The 9,593-nt window shown below is 38.7% G+C and overlaps 1 long non-coding RNA gene across 1 annotated transcript in view; it reads right to left on the reverse strand.

The window, feature by feature from the left end:
- Positions 1–9,311, reverse strand: part of LOC106955474 (uncharacterized) — a 28,547-nt gene extending 19,236 nt beyond the window's left edge. Inside the window, exon 1 of the long non-coding RNA XR_001426584.1 lies at positions 8,955–9,311. This is a non-coding gene — a long non-coding RNA (uncharacterized LOC106955474). The remainder of the gene's footprint in view (positions 1–8,954) is intronic.
- Positions 9,312–9,593: the final 282 nt, after the last annotated feature.

The raw sequence follows: 9,593 nt of genomic DNA on the forward strand, positions 1-9,593 counted from the left end.
CTTCTTTAGGTCCAAAGACAATAACTTCAGTTTTGTTTCTGTTCAGCTGGAGAAGGTTCTGACACATTTACATAGTATGAGCATCTGTTCAGTGGTTCATACTCACCTGGAGACATCGTGATGTGGAGGTAAGGTCAGGTAACTTTATTTATATAGCACATTTTTAGCAACAAGGCAATTCAAAGGCGGATCTATGCAGCTGAGTATCATGTGCATAGCTAATCTTAGAAGAATAAAGATCTTTCATAAAATCAAGAACGTTATGGCCAACCCTGACCATTCATGAGATCGTAATGAGAAAGCTCAGTACGATCTTTTTGTTATTTTCTTCTAGAGCATCTTCAGTCAGAGGCTTCTTCAGATTTGTTGAAATACAGACTGCTATAGCACATCTTTCCTGCCAACAGCCATCACCGTCTTCAATAACTCTGACGAATCTGAATTAATATGAGCTACAGCAACATTTAGTTTCCCTTTGGGATAAATAAAGTATTTCTGAATTTGAATTTATTATTATATTATAATCAAAGCATGTTTATATAAATGAGGGGGTTCCCAGGACTGAGGTACTCCACATATGATGTTTGTCACCTCCAATGAAAAGTTACCATTTTTAATGTATTTAAACATAAAGCCTTTGATTTATTTTCCCCTGGTGTCATTTCCAGATTTAATGTTGAATAATCTGAACTTATTTCCATTGTTTTAAATAACTAACATTTGCTTTTATTCCTCCAGTAATTCTGTGTGGATCCTAAAGAAGCCAGAACTTCAGTCAGGTCTGTGTAACTTTTCGCTCTCCACCACCGACGTGCGGGCGCAGAGATTACATACGATAAACGATCGCCACCAACAACCACCAAGGTAGATATGACTGAAGTGCAGAGAAGAATGTGTGACGGCGACCAGGCCGATAAGATACTGATGGAGCCGATAGAGGGACTGAGATACGACGCGTTGTTTCACACGCTCACGCGACTAGAACCGTGTTAACATTTTGATGTACAGCCGTGATCTTTATCTCACCGCCAAACTATCCCAAAGCCATCATCCTATCAATTTTTTGGATGGGCGATAAACTGCCTCGTTGATTTGCAGATGGGGAAAAAAATTCCCCCAGTCCGGGTTTTCACTTTGATCAGGACCTGAGCAAGATGGCTGCTCAGATTTCAGAGGAGGCGCATCGACACCTGTGTCCGTGTTGTTTGGCTTTGCTCCACTGGTTGTCTATCAACACCAGCCATGATAGACTGCCTTAAATATGAATGACCAACAAACCTGGAGAGAAAACGGGAATTAATCCAGACGAAAACCATCATTTGTGCATAAAAATTATGCCTCCAGATGTATATAGAATTATTTTCTCAGACTGAGTTTGAGGGACCTTCACAGTATCGTAGCTCTTCTACGCTGCAGAAAAATAAATCTTACCAAGTATTTTTGGTCTAGTTTCTAGTGTAAATATCTTAGTACACCTGAAACAAGACAAAACTAACTTACAAGTAACTTTCTGGAAGAAATAGGAGCTTGTTTTAAATAAATAATTCTTTAATATTGGTGAAAAAGTACTAGCCATTTCACTTATTTCACTAATTACAAGAAAAATGTCTTGATACAACTGAAATAATAATCTACCAGTGGACCTGGAACTTTTTCTTAATATTAAGGAATCATTTATTTAAACAAGCTTCAATATCTTGCTTAAAAGTTACTTTTAAGTTATTTTTGTCTAATTGTAGGTGTATTAAGAATTAAACTAGACCAAAAATACTTGATAAGATTTTGTGTTTTTGCAGTGCAGAGAATGCTGTATCTATGAATTTCAATTCATTTAAAGATTATTACTAGTTATGAATGAATAACGTTCATAAAATCAGCTTTTTTCTTTGTCACTATTCAAACTAATAAAAATCAGTCCATGTTCTCGTCAGTAATCGATGATGAGTGCATGCATTTCCTGAAAACCCAAAGTGATGCCTATGCAAAGTGCAGCAGGATGAGGAGCCGCGGCTCTGAGGCCAGCAGACGGTCGTTTGTCAGCAGAGCGCTGCAGCTGCTGGAGCACTTTATTACTCGGCAGTTTATGATCTCGCCCATTTACCAAAGTGCTTCTTTCCCCAGGGGGTCTTTACCGGCCCCCCGACTTCATATTGGTACTTAACATTACCAATAAAGTGGGATCCAGTGTCAATAAACAGCACGGCTGGTTTTAAACTGTTTCTCAGGAGCGACTCCAACAGGAGCAGCTCAGCCAGGATCAAAAACACAAACAGTGGCAGGTGGAAATCTTTCATTAAGAAATGCTGAGATAAAATGAAACCCTGACATCACATGGAAACAGTCGTCTGTCACTGTAAGCATCTCTGGATGCTTCCAGCTTGTATCACTTTCAGCTGATTTGCATCAACTTCTGATCCTGTTTGCCTTCTGGCCTCATCAGCATCACTTGTTGATGTTTTTATCCGTCGCTTCAGTCAGTTCGGTTCTGCAACTGCTGAGATGTAATCGACAGCTTAATGTGAGCCGTCGTTCTGTGTTCAGGATGTAACTGAAGATTATTGGAGCCATTTTCCAGTTTTGGCAGGAAGAAGAAGCCATCTTAGAGTATCTATAGGAGAATAAACAAAGTGCAAGTTTTTCTTGTATTTATGCAACAGCTTTTTATGAAGGATACCGTTTCGTTCGTCAGAATTTACTATTTGGCATCAAACAGGTGGCTGCAGTTGTTGTTGTGGTCCAGAGCCGTGTGTGTTTAGTGTAAATATGTACTCAAGCTTTTCAGGAATAAATGCGATGGACTCCGTGCTGCTGATCCGGTTCCTTTTAACAACTTTCACGCTTTGTAAACGGTTCAATCTCGTACTGGGAAAAGTTCAGTTCAGCTCCACTTTATTTGTTTGGCAATTTTCAAACCCAAATGAAACACAAGCAGCTGAACCGAGACAAAAACAGACACGGTGATGCCTATTTGTAAGGCTGTTTTAAAATAGGTAAACTAGGCCTAGAAATAAGATTTTAGGTCTACTTTGCAAAGGTCACAGTTAGTACAATAGGTTTTTTTTTTTTATCTGTGGAATCAATCCATTAACAGGTAGAGTCTAAAACATGCAGTTTGGGCAGGATGAATATCCAGGCCAAAACATCTGAATTTTTTAGATTAATCTCAGAACTTTTCTAGTTAAAACAAGAACATTTCTGAGTTTCAAAAGTCGAAAATTTGCTAGAAAAAAAACTAAGATTTTGAGAAAAATCTCAGGAATTTTCTAGAAAAGTCAAAAGTTTTTGACTTTTGGAAACTTTGAGTTTGAGATCTGGAAAAATTTTGACTGTTGAAACTCAGAACTTTCTAGGTTTTTTCTACAAAAAACTCAGATTAATCTCAAAATATCAGATTTTTTTTCTAGAAAACTTTGAAGATTATCCTCAAAATGTCTGAGTGTTCTCTTAACTTTTCAAGCTCAGAATTTCCTTATTTTTTCTACATAATTTCTCAGATTATCAAAATTTTGGGGTAATTTCTTGCTAATTTTCAATTTTTGCAACTCTGAAATCTCCAGAAATCTCTAGAAAACTTTTGAGTTCATTCTCAAAATTTCTGAATTGTTTGGTGGAAACTTGTCCCTTCTTCATCTCCAATGGCCCGAACACACCATTGTTCTAAATCCCACAAATACTTTGGATCCACTCTAAGACATGTTTATTTGAATTTTATTAATTACTTAGACTTATAGCTACTTATTTAATGAGATGATCATTTGTGTGACTGTGGTATTTTTCCGTACTGTTGATAATTTAATGTTGAACAGCTGCTATTATTGTAACATTGTTTATTTTGCTTCCACATGGTTCAGTGAGGTTAGTCAACCTGAAGGTATTGAACCAACTTGACATGATAATTATTGCCGTTTTTCATTCCACAGGTGCAACTATGCAAATATTGACTTAAGTCCCTTCAAAGTAAAGCGACTCATTTCCTGTGAATGTTGAAACTGTGGGGTTTCTTTACCGAACACTTTGCACCAGTTATCCTGCCCGCTCTTTAAACAACAACCCTTCAGATTGCCGTCACCGTGGCGATGGCTCACAGATCCACATTCACAGGATGACTGATGTTGTGTTTGTGCAGTAAAGCACACCAAACCCTGCTCTTGCTGCTTTGCGCTAATTCCCTCTGTAGCAAAATGTCAGCAGGTTGGCACTCGCTCAAAAATAAGATACAATATTCCCGTTTATCAAAGACGGAGGACGCGCAAAGAAAACAGAGTTCTCCCAGGCACCTCGCCCTGAAAAACAACAAGACGTGAAGCAGCTCAAGTGTTCCCATTTAGCATCATTGTTGACATGACAGCTTGCCTTAGTGCCAAGCAGGTGAGAAGGGCCAGTTACATGCTTCTCTGGCACTTTTCATTATCACCTGCACAAAAGCGGCGCTGAAAGACGGGTAGGAGGAGGAGAGGCGAACCCAGTAGTATCCCTGCGCTTATTCATTACAGCCGAAGGCATCTGCATCATGCCAGGGTGTCAATAAAGTCGGCTGAAACTGGAGCTGATTTCTTGCTAAATTGCACCATTAGTCACAGGCGCATATTTCAGGATTAGCCAATCATACAGACGGTGATTGTTGCACCAGCAGGGGGATCTTTGAGCTCTCAAAGAAGGTTTCCGTCTTCTTTGTTTGGGAGTTTTTTAACACTGACCAAATGTAAAAGTCACTTTTCTCATCTTTTGCAATTTTCAAACAAAAAAAGTGATATCAGTTTGAAAGATTGTATAAAAATGTTTTTGCGTTAGCTAATGCATTTAGAGAACAGTGATTGTATAAAACCTTTTAACTCCTGTTAAAAGTCTAAAGATTTGAGGTCTACAAACATTATACGATCAGCTAGGATTATCAAATTATGGCTATTTTTTCAATCCCATAACAATGAACAGAAACAACACTGAAGATTTTATCTTTGGACTTGAAGAGGAACAAGATCTAGCTTCAGATATCACACCTGGAAACTGGAGTTCAGGATGAAATCTGGGTTTGAACCTTCAGAGCCACATACAACAGTTACAAAGTCGGCCTTCTGTCACCTGAAGAACTTTTCCAGGATTAGAGGACTAAAGATCTAGAGAAACACCACAAATCTGGAACAAACTTCCAGAAAACAGCAAAACAGCTGAAACACTGAGTGTCTTTAAATCTAGACTAAACCTCACCTGCATAGAGCCGCATAATAACTGAAACATTGACCAACACATGTGATGTGTATGATTCTGATGATGTCACTCATCAAATTGTAATGTGTTGCTGGTTTCATAACTGTTTTCATATTTTTATGATGTAGAGCATGTTGAACTGCCCTGTTGCTACATAAATAACCTTGATTGATTGATTGAGACGGGAACGCTTTGCCTTTTTGTCACTGGGCGTTAGAGACCTGTTGTTTGAACAGGTTTGTACATTTGGCCGGTCCCTCCCCCAGCGGAGCGTGATCGGGTTTCTCCGTCGCTCTGAGGCGGTTGGAAGACAGCGTGACGCCCCGGCGCTGCTTAAGGTGACATTTGATAGAAGCCTTAATCGTTATTTTGGGGCAAAGCGAGCGAACGGCGCCCAGTCAGGCTGGATTCCCACTCTCGTTTTTTGCGTTGTTTGGATTAACACATTAATGCGTCACGTTAAATCTCTGCCACTGAAGGGAAATTTTCAGCACCCGGCTTTAGCTGCAAGACGAACTGCAGAGGTATAAGCCATCATTTTGCAACTCTATCTCGTTTGATTTCTCACTCCAGTGAAAGGAAATAGTTCCCATTGAGCTCTGTGAAACAGCGAAACCATAACATTTGGTCAGTCTCTCGTGTGGTTTCAGGGGACAAAGCAAAATATCCCGACCAGAACAGGCTTCCACAGGCTCACAGCGCACAGTGAACTCCTGCTGAACTGCTGGTTAATGATTATAACCCTGATACATGCTGGTCTGTATTGTAAATGAGGGCACACTTAGGAAAACCACAGGGGCCTTGTTATGCTTTTGCTGTGTTCTTGCGGTCCACCTGTTCCCTCTTAAGTCATGTTAGCTGGGAAGATTTTAAAGGTAACACCCAGAGGTAAAAACGAAGGTGGCAGCAAGTTTCTGCCACAACCTGGAGTGGAAATATTAATCTCTTAACTCAGTTGCTTGACTTAATGAGAACAGTGGAGATGTTTGGTAAATGTGATAAAATAATGAACAACTCGGCGCGTTTTACGTTATTTACAGTTTATGAAAGTGTGGATTTGCTTTATAATGATGTCAAAAATTAAATTAAAAAATTGTTCTTCACTACCAAGTGTTGTAATTTAGAAACACAATAAGAGAAGAATACACTGAAAAAACATAAAATCTTACCAAGGATTTGTTTCTAGTGAAGATATCTGAGCACATTTGAATGAAGACAAAACTAAAAAGTAACAGGAGATTGTCTTAAGTAAATGATTCCTTAATGTTGATGAAAAAGTACTTGGACCATATTTGACTTATGGATAAAATGTCTTGTTATAAGCAAATTCATCTGAAAATGGAACTGGTACTTTTTCACAAATATTAAGGAAATATTGACTTAAAATGAGCTTTTATATCTTACTGAAAAGTTACTTATAAGTTAGTTTGGTCTGATTTCAAGTGTAGTATAATATTTGTACTAGAAATGAGACTAAAAATACTTGGCAAGATTTGGAGATTTTGCAGTGTAGATCTGAGTTGCTTTATCAGAAACAAGAAAATCATCTTCTGTTTGTCAAACCTATTCCTATCAGTTTTATTCATTTGCTGATTAAATTATTTTTTATTAAATAAAAAAATAACTGTTGACATGCAAGCAGTCATAAAAAACAAAGAACAGTTCTCACCAGCTGAGACTTGTTCAAAAGAATCAAATCACTTGTGAACGAAACAGTAATACTCGGTTTTATCCATCATTAGTTTTAACCACAATCCTTTGGTAAAACAGCTTCATGCGTCACACTTTGAGCTCACCTCATGGCAAATAAACAGTCGTTTGCATGTAGCACCTTGTAAACCACTAGGAGGCGCCCATGGACCACAGGTGTGAGAAAAACTGCACTGGGGCAACGTGGGATTCCTTCCCAATAACGTTCTGGTCCGTTCATTTGGCTACAATATAAAGTTTTTGTGTGTTTTTTTTTATATATGTTAATATCTCATTAGAGATGCATCTTATACAAATCTTTTTCTTTAGGATACAAATGCATCATACCTCTGCATAAGTTGTACAATGGCTGCTGGAAAAGACAGGATTGTGTTGTTGACTTACTATTCAGAAACTATTTGCTCCATTCTTGTTGGCTGTGCAGGAGGCTCCACTTCTACTTTTCAAAGCATCTGCTTTCAGCCATTTTTACATGCGAGTGGAAAAGTTGTGATTATTTGCAGCTCATTTGGATTTAAAGTGACAAACTTCTGAAAGGAGCTCCAGATTGAAATCTCATTCTCCAAGAATGATGTTATGCAAAAAATATAACAAACATGGACATGTTCATGATCTCCAAACAATATTTTTTTGGTCAAATAAAGCATTGAAAATGTATTCCTGCGATTTCTAAGTATCAACTGTACAGCTTTCAAAAAGAAAACGCTCCATGAGCTTTTCACTTGGCAATTTAATTCCTGTGAAACGCAATAAGGAAAGTTTGGTCTAGCAGGAACAGAGCAAAAGAAGTACAGAGTTACAAGACGGGACGGAGGTCGACAGCTAATAACCAGCAGTATCATCACACTCATTTCTAAGTGCTGACTTCTGCTTTCACTTTGGAAATATATGGGAAAAAATAGACCAAACAAGCCAGTCATGCCCCACTGAAGTTACAGAAGCTGATCTGTTTTCTTTCCTGTGATTAAATGTTCTTCACTGTCCTGACGATGCCAAGAAATTCCCACATTTAGCAGTCACTTCCTGTTGAATGGCATGGAAATCCCATCTGATCTGCCAACAAAGCAGCTCTGACCTGTCGAGGCACAGACCGAACTCTGCAGGTCTGTCTGAAATAAACGGATCAAATAAAGGATCTGTGCTATTATAAAATATGTCAAAATTATTGCACTGTTACTTATGTGAATGCAGAACTCTTTGCACAGAGCAAGACCGTATTTCTGACCACATCATCATCATTTTTAAACTCCAAGCTGGATAAACTTGAATATTTAATTAATTTAATCACAGCAGCTGATCAGAGGAAGCAGAGAACCCAAAATTACACTCAAGTAAGAATAGCTTTTCTTCAACATATTTCAACTCAATTAAAAATAAAAAGAAGCCACCAAGAAATTACTCAAGTAGAAGTAAAAAAAAAAAAGTATTTGGTAAAAAGTTTACTGAAGTACTGAGGAAAAAATAATAAGTTTTAGCTGCCAAAAGAAGAATCAAGCAGGAATCCATTATCTTCCAGTTCTGTTATGTTCCATAATGTTTTGGATTAGCAAAGAGCCCTGGAGGTGGAGATAATCAATCAATCAAATTTAATTATATAGCACATTTCAAGCAACAAGGCAGTTTAAAGTGCTTTACAGCATAGAAACAAAAACAAAAAGTCACAAAAGCAACATGCAGTCACCAGTTTGAGACCAAACATTACAGTTTGTGGGACGCATCATCAAAAACATCAACACACAAAATATGTTCCATTAATTACGGTTCATATGTAAACAGGTGGCTTTTCAGTCTTGATTTAAATGATTAATAAAAATAATCCTCAAAAAATAAGACTTGCCTAAGAATTGAGGACACAGTGTGCTAATCTCATAAATCCTTATTTTTATCCAGGCATCCAGACGTTTTTCTAGTTTAATAATGTAACTGGAGTGGAGCCCCGGAACATCAGGGGTTTGGACCACAACCGCCTACGACTGTTTTTAGAAATCCTCCTCTAAAAACGCTCATAACTCTTTGAATAGCTCAAACACCAAACATACCTTTTCATGCTTTAATTAGCACAGCGGAAGCCATCTTGGCGGCGCTGCAGAAGCTAACATCCACCGTCTTTCTTATTTCCAGTCTCGGGGATCACATGAACTCCAAATCACACTGATGCAGAGCAAAAAGCCGAACTCTGGTCCACCTAAAAACCGACGGCTCGGTTCGGTTTAAGTACAGTTCAAATGTGACCGGAGGCCGCACCAAAAGCAGGAAGTGAACTACAGCGCAGGGCATTCTGGGTAAACACAACCAAAACAAACGCGACTCTAGCACGAGCGGGAAAAATGGCTCGTCTTCTTTTATTAAAAAACAAAAGAGAAATCCTACAACCGCTCTAGCCTGACGCTACTCCATTTTGTTTAGAGTTTGTGAAGAAGAATGTTGCGTTCAGTGTCTTCTTCAGAAGTTGTTTCCTGCAGTGACTCTTGGTGCAGCGCCCCCTCAGGCGAGCAGGGGAACAGGGTTTGGCTTGTTTGACACGGTGCAGTGAGAAAACGACCCGCAGCAGCTGAAAATGAAACAAATGTATGGCCTCAATCGAACCGAGTCTTGCGGACTATCAGGTGTGAAGACAGCTTTAATCTCACTTCTGACTAGCAGACAAAAGGAGGGAGCTAAGATTAGCATGAAGACAA

This window comes from Poecilia latipinna, unplaced genomic scaffold, assembly GCF_001443285.1.
Source record: "Poecilia latipinna isolate Pla-1442-1.1 unplaced genomic scaffold, P_latipinna-1.0 Scaffold738, whole genome shotgun sequence".
Classification (NCBI taxonomy): domain Eukaryota; kingdom Metazoa; phylum Chordata; class Actinopteri; order Cyprinodontiformes; family Poeciliidae; genus Poecilia; species Poecilia latipinna.